Here is a 21,837-nt window from a genome sequence, read left to right as displayed (position 1 = left end):
GCTCGGATTGAAGAGTCAGAGGAGAGAATAGGTGAATTAGATGATAAAATTATGGAAAAAGAAGAAGCTGAGAAAAAGAGAGATAAAAAAAATCCAGGAGTATGAGGGGAAAATTAGAGAATGAAGTGATGCAACGAAACGCAACAATATCCGTATAATAGGAATTCCAGAGGAGGAAGAGAGAGAGAAAGTGGCTGAAGGTGTACTTGAAGAAATCATAGCAGAGAAATTCCGTGATCTGGGGAAGGAAAAAGGCATTGAAATCCAAGAGGCACAGAGAACTCCCTTCAGACATAACTTGAATCCATCTTCTTCATGACATATCATAGTGAAACTGGCAAAATACAAGGGTAAAGAGAAAATTCTGAAAGCAGCTAGGGATAAACACGCTCTAACATATAAAGGGAGACTGATAAGACTAGTGACAGATCTATCTACTTAAACTTGGCAGGCCAGAAAGGAATGGCAGGAAATCTTCAATGTGATGAACAGAAAAAATATGCAGCCAAGAATCCTTTATCCAGCAAATCTGTCATTTAGAATAGGAGAGATAAAGGTCTTCCCACACAAACAAAAACTGAAGGAATTCGTCACCACTAAACCAGCCCTACAAGAAAACCTAAGGGGGATTCTGTGAATGAAATGTTGCAAAGACCACAAAGTGCCAGAGACATCACTACAAGCATGAAACCTACAGACATCACAATGATTCTAAACCCATATGTTTCTATAATAACACTGAATGTAAATGGACTAAATGTGCCAACCAAAAGACATAGAGTATCAGAATGGATAAAAAAAAAAAAAAAAACAAGGCCTATCTATTTGCTGTCTACAAGAGACTCATTTTAGACCTGAGGACACCTTCAGGTTGAAAGTGAGGGGATGGAGAACTATTTATCATGCTACTGGAAGTCAGAAGAAAGCTGGAGTAGCCATACTTGTAACAGACAAACTAGACTTTAAATTAAAGGCTGTAACAAGAGATGAAGAAAGGCATTATACGATAATTACGGGGTCTATCCATCAGGAAGAGCTAACAATTATAAATGTCTATGTGCCGAATACGGGAGCCCCCAAATATATAAAACAATTAATCACAAGCATAAGCAACCTTATTGATAAGAATGTGGTAATTGCAGGGGACATAATACTCCACTTACAGAAATGGATAGATCATCTAGACACACAGCCAATAAAGAAACAAGGGCCCTGAATGATACATTGGATTAGATGGACTTGACAGATATATTTAGAACTCTGCATCCCAAAGCAACAGAATATACTTTCTTCTAGAGTGCACATGGAACATTCTCCAAGATAGATCACATACTGGGTCACAAAACAGCCTTTCATAAGTATACAAGAATTGAAATCATACCATGCACACTTTCAGACCACAGTGCTATGAAGCTTGAAATCAACCACAGGAAAAAGTCTGGAAAACCTCCAAAAGCGTGGAGGTTAAAGAACACCCTACTAAAGAATGAATGGGTCAACCAGACATTAGAGAAGAAATTAAGAAATATATGGAAACAAACAAAAATGAAAATACAATCATCCAAATGCTTTGGGATACAGTAAAGGCAGTCCTGGGAGGAAAATACATTGCAATCCAGGCCTATGTCAATAAATAAGAAAAATCCCAAATACAAAATCTAACAGCACACCTAAAGGAAATAGAAGCAGAGCAGCAAAGACACCCCAAACCCAGCAGAAGAAGAGAAATAATAAAGATCAGAGCAGAAATAAACAATATAGAATCTAAAAAAAATGTAGAGCAGATCAACAAAACCAAGAGTTGGTTTTTTGAAAAAATAAACAAAATTGATAAACCTCTAGCCAGGCTTGTGAAAAAGAAAAGGGAGATGACCCAAATAGATAAAATCATGAATGAAAATGGAATTATGACAACCAATCTCTGAGAAATACAAGCAATTTTCATGGAATACTATGAAAAATTATATGCCAACATACTGGACAACTTGGAAGAAATGGACAAATTCCTAAACACCCACACACTCCCAAAACTCAAACAGGAAGAAATAGAAAGCTTGAATAGACCCATAACCAGCGAAGAAATTGAATCAGTCATCAACAATCTCCTAACAAATACGAGTCCAGGACCAGATGGCTTCCCAGGGGAATTCTACCAGACATTAAAAGCAGAGTTAATACCTATCCTTCTCAACCTATTCCAAACCATAGAAAGGGAAGGAAAACTTCCAGACTCATTCTATGAAGCCAGCATTACTTTGATTCCTAAACCAGACAGAGACCCAGCAAAAAAAAAGGGAACTACAAACCAATATCCCTGATGAATATGGATACAAAAATTCTCAATAAGATACTAGGCAAATCGAATTTGACAGCATATAAAGGGAATTATTCACCATGATCAAGTGGGATTCATTCCTGGGCTGCAGGGCTGCTCTTAGCTGAACAAAGCTCAAGGTTAGTAGAAGGAAAGAAATAATAAAGACCAGAAATAAATGAAATTAAGAATAAAAAATAGTAAAGATAAATGAAACCAAGATCTGTTTTTTTAAGATAAACAAAATTAGTAAATCTTTAGCCAGACTTGTCAAGTAAAAGAGAAGATACAAATAAAATCAGAAATAAAAAAGAAGTAACAAATGACACCACAGAATACAAAGGATTATTAAAGACTACTACAAAAATTTATTTGCCAGTGGGACACCTGGGTGGCTCAGTTGGTTAAGGGTCCTATTCTTGACTTCGGCTCATGTCATGATATCTTGGTTTGGGAGTTCGAGCTCCATGTCAGGCTCCATGCTGACACTGTGGAGCCTGCTTGGGATATTGAACCATATTTGCAAATTAATCAATATGATATGCCACACTAACACAACATTGATAAAAATCATGTTTATCTCAATAGATCCAGGAAGAGTAGCTGAAAAAAGTCACTATCTTCTCATGATTAAAAAAACTCTCAACAAAATAGATTTAGAGGGAACATATCTCATTATAATACAAATCATATATGAAAAACCCACAGCTAACATGAATCATACTTAATGATGAAAAACTGAAAATTTTTCCTCTAAGATCAGGAATAAGACAAGGATTTCCACTCTCAGCAGTTTTATTCAATATAGTACTGGAAGTCCTAGCCACAGCAACGAGACTAGAAATAAAAAGCATCTAAATTGGTATGAAAAAATTTAAACTGATACTACCGGCAGAAAGAATTATACTATACACAGAAAATACTAAAGACTGAACCAAGTAACTATTAGCAGTAATGAATAAATTCAGTAAAATTAATGCAAAATATTCAGATTGGTTGTATTTTAATTTACTACAGGGGTACCTGGGTGGCTCAGTTGGTCAAGCATCTGACTTCAGCTCAGGTCATGATCTCACAGTTCGTGGGTTCACGTCCTGCTTTGGGCTCTGTGCTGACAGCTCAGAGTCTGGAGCCTGCTTTGAATTCTGTGTCTCCCTCTCTCTCTCTGCCCCTCTCCTGTTCACGCTCTGTCTCTCTGTCTCAAAAATGAATAAACTTAAAAAAAATACTCAAGTAGCAGAGAAATTAAGAAAAAAATCATTTATAATTGGACCAAAAAGAATAAAATACCTAAACATAAACTTATCCAAAAAGGTGAAAAACCTGTACTCTCAAAACCGTAAACACTGATGAATGAAATTGAAGACAACACAAATATAACAACAGTCCTCACTCATGGATTGGAAATATATTATTAAAATGTCCATTCCACCCAAAGCAATCTACAGATTAAGTTCAATCCCTGTCAAAATACCACAAGAATATTTCACAGAACTAAAATAATCTTAAAGATGTATGGAATCACAAAAGACCTCATAAAGCCAAAACAAACTTGAAACAAACAAAAAAGAACAAAGCTGGAGGTATCAGAATCCCAATTTTGAGACACACTACAAAGGTGTAGTAATAAAAGCACTATGGTAGTGGGGCGCCTGGGTGGCTCAATTGGTTTAGTGTCCAACTTCAGCTCAGGTCATGATCTCGCACAGTTAGTGAGTTTGGGCCCCACATTGGGCTCTGGACCGACCACTCAGAGCCTGGAGCCTGCTTCGGATTCTGTGTCTCCCTCTCCCTCTGCCCCTCCCCCACTTGCACTCTGTCTCTCTCAGAAACAAACATTAAAAAAATTATAAAAACAAAACAAAACAGAAAAACACTATGGTAGTGGCAAAAAAAAAAAAAATGGACACGTAAGTCACTGATACAGAATAGAGAGCCCAGAAATAACTCATGCCTATGTAATCAATTAATCTATGACAAAAGAGGCAAAAATACAATGCAGAAAAGATTTTCTCTTCAAAAAATGGTGCCAAGAGAACTAGAAAGCTACATTTAGAAACATTAAACTGGAGCACTTTGTTACACCGCACACAAAAATAAACTTGAAATGGATCAATGTGAGATCTGAAACCATAAAATGCATAGAAGGAAACATAGGCAGTAATCTCTTGGACATAGGCTTTAACAACACCTCTCTAAGATAAGTCTCCTCAAGCAAGGGAAACAAAAGCAAAAATATACTATGGGGGGATAAAACCAAAAAAGCTGTGCCACAGAAAGGAAACAATCAATAAAACAAAAAGGCAACCTACAGAATGGGAGAAGATATTTGTAAATGATATATCCCATAAGGGGTTAATATCCAAAATACATGAAGAACTTATATAACTCAACACACACACACACACACACACAAACACACACACACACACCTTACTAAACATGGGCAGGGGCTCCTGGATGGTTCAGTTGGTTAAGCTTCCAATTTCAGCTCAGGTCATGGTCTCGTGGTTTATGAGTTTGAGTCCCAAACAAGATAAACCCAAGGAGGTCCACACTGAGCCACGTGATGATTAAAATGGAAAAAAAAAAAGTAGTGATCAAAAGAGAATTTTATAAGCACTAAAAGAAAACAGTTATAAAGGAAATCCCTATCAGTTTATTTTTCACCAGAAACCCTGCAAGCCCAGAAGGGAATGGCAGGACATATTCTAAATGCTGAAAGAGAAAAATTGTACAACCAAAAATATTCTACCTAGAAAAGTCATCATTGTGAATTAAAGAAGAGATAAAAAATTTCCCCAAGTTAAAGGAGTTCATTATCACCAAGCCAGCATTACAAGAAATGTTATAAAGAATTCGTCAAGTGTAAAGAATAAGCCAAATCTAGAAAAAATTATGACAGGAAAACATTTCACTGGTGAAAGCAAATATATAATAAAGGTAGGTTAATCACTTGAATAGCCAGTATTGAGGTTAAAACCCAATAAGTAATAAAATGAATACAAAAACTAATCAAGGGATACATAAAATAAAGCATGTAATTACAATATGACATCATATATATAATACATCGAGGAATAAAAATGTACTGTTTTAGAATGTGTTCAAATCTAAGTGACCATCCACCTAACATAGACTGCTATACACATAGATGTATTAACCCCAAAATAACTGCAAATCAAAAAACTTCATGTAATATAGACACAGAAATCCAAGCATTATACTAAAAGCAGCCATCAAACCACAGAGGAAAAAAGCAAGAGAAGAAGAAAAGAACAGAGAAGAACTACAAACAAACAAACAAACCTAGAAATGAAAAAAAATGGCAGTAGGTACATACCTGTTGCATAAGACTCAAAGCCAAGAGTGGGCAATAACTCAGCAGGGCCAAAAGAAATGACCTGGGACAGCAACTGAGACATAGATTTATTAGGAGAAGTTATATACAGGGAGCTGAGGAGTGGCAGTCTGGACAAAGCATCCACTGCTGTAACATACATAGCAGGCATTTATTGTGTAGTAACTGGCCTAGTAACTATCTGTAGCCTTTTACCTCCTTTTTGGCCAGAGTTCCAAGATCAAGTCCCCTCATCCAGACATTCTTCATTACAAAGGAGATATTCCAGTTGGCCACCGACGGAGCCCCTGACCTTGAATGATGAACCATAGGTTTCTCTACATACCCTGCTTGATGGGAACACAGAGAGAAGACAGATCCGTACATTTTCAAGATAATGATTGACAAGGGCATTCAGGGTGGACATGTACAAACCAGCCATCCAGGATGAACCATTAATCTACTGATAATTATTGTAAATATAAATGGAGTAAGTGCCCTAATCTAAAGAAATTAGGACTAAACAGATACTAAAACCAGGACCATCGATATGCTGCCTGCAAGAGACTCACTTAAGACCTTAAGGCACATATAGCCTGAAAGTGAAGGGATGGAAAAATAGATACCATGCAAATGGAAATTAAAAAAAAAAAAAAGCCAGGATAACAATGCTTATATCATACAAATTATGCTTGAAAATAATGACAATAGCAAGAGTCAAAGAAGGGCACTACATAATAATAAAGCCATCAATCAATCCATAACAATGGTAAAATCTAGGAATCCAACATAGGAACACATATATACATAAAGCAAATATTAACATACATAAAGAGAGAAATAGACAGTAATACAATAATAGTAAAGGACTTTATTACCCCACTTACATCAATGGATTGACCATCAAGACAGCAAATCAACAAGGAAAGAGTAGCTTTGAATAACATCTTAGACAACATGGACATTACAAATATACACAGAACATTCCAAACAAAAACAATGGAATGCACATTTTTTTCAAGTGTACATGGAACACTCTCTGGGATATATCATATGTTATTCCACAAAACAAACCTCAATATATTTAAGATTACTAAAAACATATCAAGTATCCTTTCTGATCACAAAACTAGAAATTACAAGAAAAGTATCTGGAAAAACACAAATAAATGGAACTTAAACAATGAATGAGTCAACCAAAAAACCAAAAAGGAAATAAAAAATACATGAATATATATGAAAATAAAAGCACAATGGTCCAAAACCTTTGGAATTCAGCAACAGAATTCTAAGAGGGGAGTTTATAGTGATATTAGCATATCTCAAGAAAAAGGAATAATCTCCAACAATCTCACCTTAAACCCAAAGGAGCTAAAAAAAAGAGAATAAAGCCCAAAGCTAGTAGAAGGAAGGAAATAATGAAGATTAGAGAAGAAATTGAGAGATCAATAGAAATGATCAATAAAAGCAAGAGATGTTTCTTTGAAAAGATAAAATTAATAAGGTCAGATCCATCAAGAAAACTCAAAATCAGAAATGAAGGAGGAGAAATAACCAACTCCAAAGAACCGAAAAGGATTTAAAGTCAATATTATAAAAAGCTATATACCAACGAATTGGATAACCTATAAGAAATTGAAAAATCCCTAGAATCATACAGTCTTCTAAAGCTGAATTGGAAAGAAATAGAAAATATGAACAGACTGATCACTGGTAATGAAATTAAATCAGTAAAAACAAAAAAAAACAAACAAACAAACAAACAAAAAAAAACTACCAACAGACAGAAGTCCAGGACCAGTTGGCTTCACAAGCAAATCTAACAAACATTTAAAGAAGAGTTAATATCTATTCTCTTCAAACGATTCCAAAAAACAAATAGAGGAAGAAAACCCCAAATTCATTCTATGATGCCAGTATTAACCTGATGCCAAAACCAGACAAAGACACCACAAAAAAAGGGAAATCATGGGCCAATATATCTGATGAAAGCAGATGCAAAAATCCTCAAAAAAAATGTGGGAAAACATCATTCAATACATTAAAAGGATCATTCATCAGGATCAAAAGGGATGTATTTCAGGGACACAAGGGTGATTCAATATTTGCAAATCAATCAACATCAACAGGACATGCCACATTAACACAACAAAGGCAAAATCATGATCATCTCAATGCATGCAGTAAAAGCATTTGACAAAATCCAGTATCTGTTCATGGTAAAAAAAAATCTCAAAAAATGGGTTTAGAGTGAACATACTTCAACATAACAAAGACCATATATGAAAAACGAACAGCTAACATCATACTTAATGGTGAAAAACCGAAAGTTTTTCCTCTGAGATCAGAAACAAGACACACATGTCTACTTTTACTACTTTCATTCAATATTGTACTGGAAATCTAGGTACAGCAGTCAAACCAGACAAAATCATTCAGTTTGGCAAAGAATGAAGTGTCACTATTTGCAGAAGACAGTGTACTAACCCTAAGGAATCTACCAAAAATATATGAGAACTGATTAATGAAATCAGTAAAGTTGCAGAATATAAAATATACAGAAATTAGTTGCATTTCTTTGTGCTAATAACAATGTATCAGAAAACCAAAGTAAACAAACAGCCATATTTACAACTGCACCAAAAAGAATTGGATGTCTAGGAATAGATTTAACCAAGGAGGTGAAAGACCTCTACACTAAAATGTGTAAGACAGTGATGACAGAAATTGAGGGTGACAGAAACAAACTGAAATATATATCCTGTTCATTAAGTATAAGAATTAATATTGTTAAAACACCTATTCTACACGAAGAAATCTATAAATTCAATGCACTACCCATCAAAATACAATATTATTTTTCACAGAACTAGAATAATCCTAAAATTTCTATGGAATCACGAATAACTTGAATAGCCAAAGCAATATTGACATGGCAACCCATGTTCCTCTATAGATGGGATTTAAAGAGGAGTTACATATACATAATGGAATATTAGTTAATGGTAAAAAATAAGATATTGCTATTTGGGACATAGAGAGACCTAGAGTATATTATGCTCGTATAATAAGTCAGACAGAGAAATAAGTCAGACAGAGAAAGACAAATACCATACAATTTTAGTTATATGTGGAATCCACAGAGTAAAACAGACTCAAGTTCAGAGAAAAACTGGTGGCTACCGGAAAAGAGACACACAGGAAGATGGGTAAAATGGATAAAAAGGATTAAGGGGTGCAAACTTCCAGTTTTAAAATAAATCTCAGGGATGAAAAGTACAGTATAGAGAATGTAGTCAATATCATCATAATGTTTTATGGTGACTACCCTTATTGTGATAGACATTTAATAATGTATAGAATTGCCCAATATGTAGTATATCTGAAACTAATATAAGATTTTATGCCCATTATACTATAATAAAATTAAATATATATATGTATGTATGTGTGTGTATATATATATATATATATATATATATATATGAGAATATTATGAATAATTATGTCAACAAGTTGTAGAACCTAGAAGAAATAAATTAAAATTATAAATTTCTGGAAATATGCAATCTGCAGAGACTGAATAACAAAGAAATAAAAAATGTGAACAGACTTGTAACAAATATATAATTTGAATCAGTAATCCAAAACTAACCCACAGAAAAGTCCAGAACCAAATAGATGGCTTCAGCGAAGAATTATATTAAACATTTTAAGAAGAACTAACACCAATGCTTCTCAAATTCTTATCAAAAAATGAAGAAGAGAGAACATTTCCAAATGCATTTTATGAGACTGGTATTACCCTGATACCAAAGCTAAAGACACCACAAGAAATGAAACAACAGACCAGTGTCTTAGATGAGTATTGTTGAAAAGATCAACAAAATACTAGCAAACCAAATTCAACAGCACATAAAAAGACTATATACACTATGACCAAGAGGGATTTATTCTTGAAAGGTAAGGTAGTTCAATGTATGAACATTTATAATGTAAATAACATACCGCATTAACAGAACTAAAGACAAAATCACATGATCATCTCAACTGATGCAGAGAAAGCACTTGACAGAGTATACACTTTCATAATAAAAAACAGACTATAAATTTAAAAAAATTACATTAGCATAATAAAGTTCATATATGAATATTCCACGATTAATGGTGAAAAATGATTTTCCTCCAATACAAACAAGGCAAGGATTCCCACTCCTGTTACTTCTAATTCAACACATTATGGAAGTGCTAGCTGTGGAAATTAGGCAAAAACAAGAAATAAGCTTATCCAAATTGGGAATAAAAGTAAAATTATCTCTATTCACAGATGACAAGATCTATGCAGAAAATGCTAAATATTCCAAAAACAAAAGGTAGACCTAAAAAATGAATTCAGCAAATTTGCAGAATAAAACAACATCAAATACACACACACACACACACACACACACACACACATCAATTACATTTTTCTATATGAACAATGAACAAACCAAAGGGAAATTGAAAAAACTAATGCTATTTATAATAATATAAATAAAAATAAAATACTTAGGTATAAATGTAACGAAGAAGGCAAGATCTAGTATACTGAAAACCGCAAAACACTGTTGATAGAGATTAAACATGACACAAATTAGTGAAGACACCTCATGTTCATGAATTGCAAGACAATATTGGTAAAATGTCCATTCTATGTAAAGAAATGTACATGTTCAAAATGATCCCTATCAAACTTCATGACAATTTTTGCACAAAACAAAAACTCATTGTAAAATTAACTAGGAATCTCAAAGGACCCCAGTAGCCAAAATAATCTTGAGAAATACCAAAGTTGAAGGTCTACACTTCCTAATTAATAAAGTTACATAAGCTACATTAATCAAAAAAGAATGTTATTTGAATAAACACAGATACACAGAGCAATGAAACAGAATAAAGAGTCTAGAAATAAACCCATATTTATATAGTTAAATGATCTTCAGAAAAGGTGAAAAGACAATGGAAAATGAATAGTTTCAACAAATTGTGATAGGAAAACCAGATATACACATGAAAAAGAATTAAAGTGGTCTTTTTTTTCTACAACAAAAAATTAACTCAAAATAGAATCAAGATCTAAAGATAGACCTGAAGCTATAAAAGTCCTCGAATAAAATACAAGGAAACAATTTCACAACACCATAATAGGAAAGGATTTCTTGGATATAACACAAAAAAACACAGGGAACAGAAGCAAAAATAAACAAGGGGACCACTTCAAACTTAAAAACTTCACTGCAGCAAAGAGAACATCAATAGTGTAAAAAGGCAACCTATGGAAAGAAACTCTTTCCAGGTTATATGTTAAGAGGTTAATATCCAGAATATATAAAGAACTATAATTCAATAACCAAAAACAAAAACAATGAACAAACAACGAGGCAAAGAAAATCTCAAAAGAGAAAAGTAAAAATACCTTCAGACAAATTAAAATGGAAATACAAAATACCAAACATTATGGGATGGAAAAGGCTGGCCTAAAAGGGAAGTTCATGCAATAAATGCCTACCTCAGGAATCAAGAAAAACTGAAACTAAAAAACCTAACTCAATATTTCAAAGAACTAGATAAAAAGGAAAAACAAAGCCCATAGTCAGTAGAAGGAAGGAAATAGCAAAGATCATAGTGGAAATTTATAAATAAATAAATAAATACATACATACATAAACACATAAATACATAAATACATAAATAAACACATAAATAAAATTGAAAAGATGATATAAGGAGTTTGTTCTTTGAAAGGATTAAAAAATTGACAAATCTTTAGCTGGACTCACATAGAAAAAGAGAAATCACAATTAGAAATGAAATAGGTGACATTATAACTGACATCACAGAAATACAAAACAGAAGAGATTACTACTATTAACAAATATATGCCAACAAATTGGACAACCTAGAAGAAATGAATAACTTCCTAGCAACCTAAAACCTGTCAAGACTGAATCATGAAGAAATAGAGTATGAGAATATACTGATTACCAATAAGGAAAATGAATCCATAACTGAAAACTTCCCATCAACAGAAGTCCAGAACCAAAATGCTTCCCTTGTGAATTCTACCAAATATTCAGAGAATTAATACTAATCTTTCTCAAACTCTTCCAAGGGGGAGGGGGGGAAATGCAAGAGAAGGAAACACTTCCACACTCATTTTATGAGGAAGCCAGCATTACCCTGATAACAAAACCAAATGAGCACATCACAAGAATATTACAGGAAAATATCCTTGTGAACACAGAATTAAAAAAATAAAACCTCAACAAACCTTAACAAACTGAATTCAATAGTACACTAAAATGATCGTACACCAGGATTAAGTGGGATTCATTCTAGGGATGCAGGGATTGTCCAACATCCTGAAACTGACCAATGTGATACATTACAGTAACAAAGTTAAAAATTATTTGATCATCTTAATAGATGCAGAAAAGCATTTGACTTAATGCTTGTCTTTGGTAAAAATTCTAAGTGGGTATAGAAGGATCATGTCTCAACATAATAAAATCCATATTTGACAGGCTCACAACTAACATCATAGTCAATGGTAAAAAGTTTAAAAGCTTTTCCTTTAAAATTGGGAAGACAAGGATGTCTATTCTCGCCACTTTTAATTAACATAGTATTGGAGGTCCTAGCCAGAACAATCAGGCAACAAAAAGAGATAAAAGCATACAAATTGGGAAAGAAGTAAAACAATCATTATTTGCTGATGATAGTGACACTACATATAAAAAATTCTGAAGACTCCACCAAAAAAATTTGTTAGAACTAATGAATGAATTCAGTAAAAATGCAGTATAAAAAATCAATATACGAAATTCTGTTGTGTATCTAAACACTAATAACAAACTATTAGAAAAAAGTTAAGAATCTATTTACATTTCCATCAAAAAGAATAAAATACCTAGGAATAAATTTAACCATCACAAAATACCTGTATGCTAAAAACTTAAGACATTAATGAAATAAATTAAAGATGAAACAAATAAATGGAAAAAATTCCATACTCATGGATTGGAACAATATTGTTAATTGTCTATATTACCCAAAGAAATTTAGAGATCCAGTGCAACCTCTACCAAAATGCCAGTGGCAATTCTAAAATTTGTATGAAACCACAAAAGACCCCAAATAGATAAAAGAACCTTGAGAAAGAAGAACAAAGCTAGAAGCATCACATACCATGACTTTAAAGTATATTACAAAGCTAATCAAAACCAGTATGATATTGACATAAAAACAGACACATAGATCTTGGAACAGAACAGAGATAAGAAACAAGCCTACCCATTTATGGCCAATTAATTTACAACAAAGGAGATAAGAATTTACAATGGGGAAAAGACAGTCTCTTCAATATATAGTGATAGGGAAATTGGACAGCCATCTGAAAAACAAAGGAACTAGATCACTATCTTATAACATATAGAAAACTCTTTTACGTTATTCTTGGCAGTGATTTTTTGGCTTGGACACTAAAAACAAAAGCAACAAAAGCAAAAAACAACTAAGTGGGACTACATCATACTAAAAAGCTTCTGCACAGCAAAGAAATCTATCAAGAAAATACAAAGGCAACTAATGAATGGGGAAAAACAGTCGTGAATTGTACATCTAATAAAGGGTTATTATCCAAATTATATAAAGAACTCATCCAACTCAACGGCAAATAAAAAAATGATTTAAAAAATGGGAAGATCTGAATAGGTCTGAATAGATCACATCTGTTTGATTGGCTATTATCAAATAATCAAGAGACAAGTGTAGGCAAAGATTTGGACAAGAAGAAACCCTTGTATGCTATTGGGAAGGTAAATTCCCAATGGTTGCAGCCATTATGAAAAACAGCATGAATGTTCCTCAAAAAGTTAAAAATACAGGTATTTATATGATCCAGCAATTCTCTTCTTGGTAGTTATCTGAACGAAACAAAAACACTAACTCAAAAACATATCTCACAATAACCAATATATGAACACAACCTAATTGTCCATCAGTGGATGGATAAAAAATATATGCTATATGCACACAATGGAATATTAGCCATAAAAGAGAATTAAATCTGGGGCATCTGGGCGGCTCAGTTGGTTAAGTGTCCACATCTTGATTTCGGCTCCGATCATGATCTCATGGTTCATGAGTCCAAGCCCTGCAACAGGCTCTGCACTGACAGTGTGGAGACTGCTTAGGACTCACTCCCTCTCTCTTAAAAAAATAAACAAAAAAATTAAAAACTGGGGCACCTGCACTCACTCAGTTAAGCATCTGATTTGATTTTGGCTCAGGTCATGATTTTATGGTTCGTGGGTTCAAGCCCCGTGTCAGGCTCCACACTGGCAGTGTGGGTGGACATTAAGGGCATTATGCAAAATTAAGTAAGAGAACACTAATATATATTTTACTTACATGTGAAATATAACAAACAAACTCACAGATACTGAGAATAGATTTTTGGTTGCTAGATGCTGTGCATGGAAGATGGGCAAAATATGTCAAGAGGTTCAAAAGATACAAACGTACAGTTAAAAAATAAGTCATGAGGATGTAATATACAGCATGATAACTATAGTTAATATTGTATTGCATATTTAAAATTGCTAAGAGGATAGATCTTAAATTTTCTGATCACAAGAAAAAAAGTTCAACTTTGTACAGTAATAGATGCTAACTATACTATTATAATCATGCTGCAATGTATACAAATATCAAATAATTACTTGTGCATCTGAATATAATATTATATGTCAATTATATCTCAATAAAAAGAAAAGAAACAGCTTGAAGCCATTTGGATATTATTTTTTAAAGACCTTGTATAGAGCAAAAAAATATTTTGCTAAATAGATTCATATGTAGGAAACTTGGGACTGAATACTTGTATTCCTTTTAATTACTTGGATACAAAGATGGGATTCAGAAGTTCAGACAAGTTATAGGGAAGTAGTAAATATGATTAAAAGGCAAATTAATAGTGTGAAAGTGATAAAAGTAAACCACATTAGATATGGGGACAGTGGGGGGAGCTCTCACACACTACCCCTCCTTGTCTACTGCAGGGAAGAGAGGTATCTTACATTCTTAACAGGAATAAGCCTGCACTTTACTACCTAAGAAGAAGGAAGAAAGATTCCCCTTTGTGCAGTAATAGCAAATGAATGTGTCACAACTCAACCAATGAAAAGCCACTATACTTCAAACTGCCAGTTCACTCCCTCCAATTGACTTTTTATTTATGAGTTTCTCTCAACTCCCCTTTCTTCTATAAAAGAGCACTCCTCTCCTTTGTTCTTCAAATTGTCTATGGTTTTGCTGTAGCTTGCTTGTCCTGAATTGCAGTTCTCCACTATTCCTAAATAAACTAATTTTCAGCAGTAAAATAACTGACAGTTTTATTTTTATGGTTAACAATAGAAATAAAATATGGGAATATATGTGTTTAATGTACCATATCTAAAGGACTGACTATAGAGGAGATTTGAGGTTTAAAAAATACATAAATAACTCAGAGAAGAAAATATAACTTTACCTTGAAAGAGTCTATGGTGGAGATTGATGAAAGTCACATTGAGGTCATGTTTAAAAATATAAATCAAGCACCAATTCAGCTGGCACTAGTCCTGTTGGCTACAGGTCCACTCACATAGAGGATAGGTAGCACACAAAACTTGCTAGCACTACACATCCTGCCTCTGGGGCTTTGGGGGTTCCAAATCGCCAAATTCCAGACCACCTTTCCTCAGTCTCTGTGAATGGTGATCCTCTCAACAGAGGACTGGCACACAAACTTTGCTAATATCACATCCTATTTTCATAAGCTTCTGTAAATCTTACCCTTTTAATAAACTCTTGGTCAGAGTCCATCAAAAGCAGTACAAGCCTGGCAGTGTGCATGCAGCCCCAATAGGGGTCAGCATTATCCAAAGTGGCTCCCCCTCCCACTCCCTGGGGGAGATGGGAAGATAACCATACAAAAGTCAGGCTGCAGTCCCAGAAGTGGGTTGGGTACAGACTGCTGGTCTGAGTACATGCCCCACCCACAAAAATAAGAGTTTCAGTGGGGGGCAGTAATTTGGTGATATTGTATCTCTGCACCTATCTGGTGTGACTCAACTGAAGCCCAGGGTGGCCCCAGACTGGCCCACTAACAACATAAGGACTAAGCACTACCTACAACAGGTAAAGAGGGCCATTACAAACCAATGGACTAAAGGAAAAAGTGGCTTGGCCACAATATCAGGGTGCATACAATACACATAGGCGACAACCCTAAATTTCCAGGTTCAAGTGAACAGGGGACACTGTCCTGCAGGACACTACAGGACTTCTTCTTCATAAAGACATTACTTTCAAATAAAGGAGATCTAGCTGACTTTACTAACAGACAGAAATAGACACAGAGAGTTAGACAATATGAGAAGACAGAGGAATATGTCCCAAATGAAAGAACAGGACAAAAATCCCAGCAAGAGACCTAAGTGAAACAGAGAAAAGCAATATGCCTGATGGAGACTTTAAAGTAATAATCAGAAAGATATTCATTGGACTTGAGAAAAGAATAGAGGATCTCAGTGAGACTGGTAAGAAGATGCACATAAAACAACCAATCAGAGATGAAGAACTCAATAAATGAAATTAAAGATACACTAGATGAAATAAATACTAGAGTAAAGGAAGAACGGATCAAAAACCTAGAGTACAGAGTAATGGAAAGCAATCAAGTTGAACAGGTAAGAAGAAAAAACAATACAAAGTGAAAATAGACTTAGGGAACTCAGCAACACCATCAGGTGTAATAACATTTGCATTATAAAGATCCCAGAAAAAAAAAAAAAAGAGAGAGGGAAAAGCTGGCAGAAAATTTACTTGAATAGGTAATAACTGAAAACTTCCCAAATCTGGAGAAGAAAACAGAAATCCAGATCCAGGAGTCACAGAGAGCCCCCCAAAAAATCAACCCAAGAAGGTCTACACAAGGACTCATAGTAATTAAAATGGCAAAAAGTAGTGATAAAGAGAGAATTTTAAAAGCAGCAAGAGACAAGAAAACAGCCATATACAAGGGAAACCTATAAAGATATGAATTGATTTTTCAGCAGAAATTTGCAGGGCAGGAAGGAGTGGCATGATATATTCAAGTGTTGAAAGAGAAAAATCTGCAGCCAAGAATATTCAATTTACAAGGCTCAGATCAGCAACCTGGAGGACAGAGTAATGGAAAGCATTCAGAATAGGAGAGATAAAGTTTTCCAGATAAACAAAAGCTAAAGGAATTCATGACCACTAAATGAGCCCTACAAGAAATTAAAGGGGACTCTTTGAGTGGAAAGGAAAGACAGTAAGAGTAATAAAAGTAGAAAGCACAAAAGTGATAAAAACAAGTACATCTATAAAAATCAGTCAAAGGACTCAAAAAGCAAAAAGAATGTGGAGTTCCACCACATACTTAAAACATGGGGGCAAAGAGGAGTAAAGAATGCGTTCAAACTTAAGCAACCATAAACTTAATATAGACTGCTATATGCAGAAGATGTAGCCACAAATCAAAAACTAGTGTTAGACAGGCAAAAAATAAATAGAAAGGAATTCAAGTATATCACTAAAGAAGGTCAACTAAACATGAGAGAACAAGAGAAAAAAGAAACAGGGAAGAACTTCAAAAAAATAACAATGAAACAAGAAACCAAGTGGCAATAACTGCATACCTATCGATAATTACTTGGGGTATAAGTGGATTAAATGCTCCAGTCAAAAGACATAGGGTGACAGAGTAGATAAAAAACATGACCCACTTATATGCTGCCTGTGGGAGACTTATTTCAGACCTAAGGACACTTACAGATTGAAAATGAGGAGATGGAGAAACATTTATCCTGCAAATGGATGTCAAAAGAAACCCAAGGTAGCAATATAAGTATGGAGAAAATAGACTTTAAAATAAAGACTATAACAAGAGACAAAGAAAGACACTATAACAATAAAGGGAAAATACAACAAGATGTAACAATTGTAAATATTTATGCACCCAACATGAGAGCATCCAGATACATAAAAATTAACAATAAACATAAAAGAAGTAATCAATACTAATATAATATAATGGGGACTTTAACAACCCACTTACATTAATAGACAGATCATGCAAACAGAAAATCAACAAGGAAACAGTGGCTTTGAAAGACACATTAGACCAGACAGATAACAGATATATTCAGAACATTCCATCCTAAAACAGAATACACATTCTCTTTAAGTGTACATGGAACATTTTCCATAATTGATCACATATTAGGCCACAAAACAAGTATCAAAAAATTGATAAAGACTGAAGTCCTACTATGCATCTTTTCTGACCATAACATTATGAAACTAGCAATCCATCACATGAAAATATCTGGAAAGAGCACAATTACATGGAAATTAAAAACATGCTATTAAACAATGAATGGGTAAGAAGAGAAATTAAAAAAAAAAGAGACAAATGAAAAAAACAATGGTTCAAAATATTTGGGATGCAGTAAAAGCAGCTCTAAAAGGGAAGTTTATAACAATACAGGTCTAATTCAAACAGCAAGAAAAAATTCAGATAAACAAACTAAGACAGCTAAGACAAGAACAAACAAAACCCAAAACCAGCAGAAGGAAGGAAATTATAAAGATTAGAATAGAAATAAATGAAAAAGAAACTAGAAACACAAAAGAACAGATCAATGAAACCAGGAGCTGGTTCTTTGAAAAGATCAACAAAATTGATAAATGTTTAGCCATACCCATAAAAAAAAAATACTCAAAATCTGAAATGGAAGAGAAATAACAACACCACATAAATACAATGAACTATAAGAGAATATTATGAAAATTATATGCCAATAAATTGGACAACCTAGAAGAAATAGATAAATTCTTAAAACAATAACCTACCAAAACTGAATCAAAACAAAATAGACATTTTGAATGAACCAACTATCAAAAATGAAATGGAATCAATAATAAAAAACTCCCAACAAAAGTACAGGACCAGATGGCTTTACAGGTGAATTAATCCAAGCATTTAAAGTCAATACCCATTTTTTTTTCAAACTATTCCAGAAAATAGAAGAGGATGGAAAGTTTCCAAATTCATTCTATGAAGCAGCATTATGCTGATACCAAAACCAGATAAGGACACCACAGAAAAAAGGAGAACTACAGGTCAAAATCTCTGATGAACACAGATTTCAAAAATCCTTAACAAAATATTAGCAAACTGGATCCAGCAATACATTAAAACTTACATTAAGACATTAAAACAATACATTCCCCATGATCAAGTTGGTTTTATTCCCAGAATGAGAGAACAGTTCATTATTCACAAATCAATGTGATACATCACATCAATAAAAGAAAGGATAAAACATATGATTATTTCAATAGATACAGAAAAAGCATGTTGAAAAAGTACAACATCCATTCATGACAAAAACCCTCAAAAAGTTAGGTTAATAGTTAACATACTATTAGTTAACATACCTCCACATAATAAAGGTCATATATTTGTCATAATCAAGCTAACCTCATCCTTAATGGGGAAGTACTGAGAGCTTTTCCCCTAATGTCAGAAAGAAGACAAGAATGTACACTCTCACCACTTGTATTCAACATAGTACCAAAGATCCCAGCCATAGCAATCAGAAAATAAAAATAAAACACACCCAAATTGGTAAGGAAGAAGTAAAATTTTACTATTTGCAGATGATGTGGTACTATATATAGAAAACCCAAAAAACTCCACCAAAAACCTGCTAGAACTGATCAATGAATTCAGTAAAGTTGCAGGATACCAAATCAATGCATAGAAATCTGTTACATTTCTATACATCAATAATGAAGTGGCAGAAAGAGAAATTTAGAAAACAATCCCATTTACAGTTACACCAAAGTAATAAAATACTTAGGAATAAGCATCCCTAACAAGGTGAAAGACCTATACTCTGAACATTATAAACCACTAATAAAAGATATTTTAGAAGACATAAAGAATTGGAAAGACATTCTATGCCCATGGATTGGAAGAATATTATTAAAATGTCTATATTACCCAAAACAATCTACACATGTAATGCAATCCCTATCAAAATACCAACAACATTTTTCTCAGACCTAGAATAAATAATTCTAAAATTTGTATGGAACTATGGAAGACTGCAAATAGCCAAAGCAATTTTGGAAAAGAATAGCAAAGCTGGAGGCATCACAATTCTGGACTTCAAGTTATATTACAAAGCAGTAGTTATCAAAACAGTATGGTACTGGCATAAAAATTAGATCAATGGAACAAAATAAAAAATACAGAAATAAATCCACAACTATATGGTCAATTAACCTCTGACAAAGCAAGAAAGAATATCCAATGGGAAAAAGACAGTCTCTTCAGCAAATGGTATTGGGAAAACTGGACAGTAACATGCAGTTTTCTAGTTTCATTTTCTAGGCCATTTTCTCTCAGTATAGACAAAATATAAATTCAAAATGAGTTAAGGACCTAAATTTGAAAGCTCAAACCACAAAAATCCCAGAAGACAGCACTGGCAGTAATTTCTCTGACATTGGTTGTAGCAACATTTTTCTAGAGAAGTCTCCTGAAGCAAGAGAAACAAAAGCAAAAATAAACTGTTGGGACTACATCAAAATAAAAAGCTTCTGAAAAGCAAAGAAAGTAATCAACAACAACAAAAACAAAAACCATAATCAACAAAACTAAAAGACAACCTGCAGAATGGGAGAAGATATTTGCAAATGATAATGAGTAGTATTGGATAATGGTTTAGTATCCAAAATATATAAAGAACTTACACAACTGAACACCAAAAACTACAAGTAATCCAATTAAAAAACGGACAGAAGACATGAATAAACATTTCTCCAAAGAAGATATACAGATGGCCAACAGATACGTGAAAAGATGCTCAAATAAATGATAATCAGGGAAACACAAATCAAAACCACCATGATATATTACTTAATACTTGTCAGGATGGCTAAAATAATAATAAAAAAACAAGATTCCGTTTGCTACAAAGAAAATCATCAGAGACAGCAGAAATAGTGGCAGAATGAGCCCAGTAAGTCTAGTGGTTCCAACAGTCCTACCTCAGATTCTGCTACTGTACAGAAAGCAGAGACTAGTTCAAACAACTGCGAAGGTGCTGCTGGCAGCATATCTGAAAAATCAAGGAATGGGCCCGTGGCTGCCTTGCCTGTAACTTACCAAATGACAGAAATGAGCATTTCGAGAGGACGAAATAAATACCTCCAAAACAGAGGTATCAGACCCAGTTGTCACTCAGCCCAGTCCACCAGTTTCTCAGTCCAGTACTTCTCAAAGTGAAGGAAAAGCTCCTGGGTTGCTGAAACCAAAGAAGAGATGTTTTATGTGCAGAAAGAAAGTTTGGCCTTACAGGGTGTGACTGCTGATGTGGAAATTTGTTTTGTGGATTTCACCATTACTCCGAGAAGCACAACTGTCCATATGATTACAAAGCAAAAGATGAAGCAAAAATCAGAAAAGAGAATCCAGTTGTTGTGGCTGAAAAAAATCCAAAGAATATACATTACTACTTGTGAAGAGACTTAAACTTTGTTTTTATTTTAATATATCATAGGAAAACATTAAAGAGCAGATGCATGGCCATTTCCCTTTGATGTTCTCTAGAGTTTTACTTCACACTTTTCTGTCTTATAATTAAAATTTTAGGATGTTTGGGTGTTTGTTACAGGCAGAAATGGATAGATCCAGCCCTGCAAAATGTATATCCCTTGCCATAAATAAAATAGGATGAAAATCTGCACAGCAAATTGCAATACACAGTTAGGGACAAAATTTAGTTTTCATGTGCCAAACATAATACATGAAATATCTGCAGGCTTGCAGCATATCTGCCTTTTGGAATGTAATCAAGACATAATCTTTTGCTAGTGTTATATACCTGTATTTTTTATTTTTTTTTATTTATTTTTTATTTATTTATTTTAATTTTTTTTTCAACATTTTTTATTTATTTTTGGGACAGAGAGAGACAGAGCATGAACGGGGGAGGGGCAGAGAGAGAGGGAGACACAGAATCGGAAACAGGCTCCAGGCTCCGAGCCATCAGCCCAG

General features: G+C 33.9%; 1 pseudogene; it reads left to right on the top strand.

The window, feature by feature from the left end:
• The first annotated feature begins 20,712 nt into the window (after nucleotides 1–20,712).
• On the top strand, nucleotides 20,713–21,302 carry LOC102972674 (annotated as a pseudogene).
• Nucleotides 21,303–21,837: the final 535 nt, after the last annotated feature.

This window comes from Panthera tigris, chromosome B1, assembly GCF_018350195.1.
Source record: "Panthera tigris isolate Pti1 chromosome B1, P.tigris_Pti1_mat1.1, whole genome shotgun sequence".
Taxonomy (NCBI): Eukaryota; Metazoa; Chordata; class Mammalia; order Carnivora; family Felidae; genus Panthera; species Panthera tigris.
This window is presented reverse-complemented; position numbering and strand designations above follow the sequence as displayed.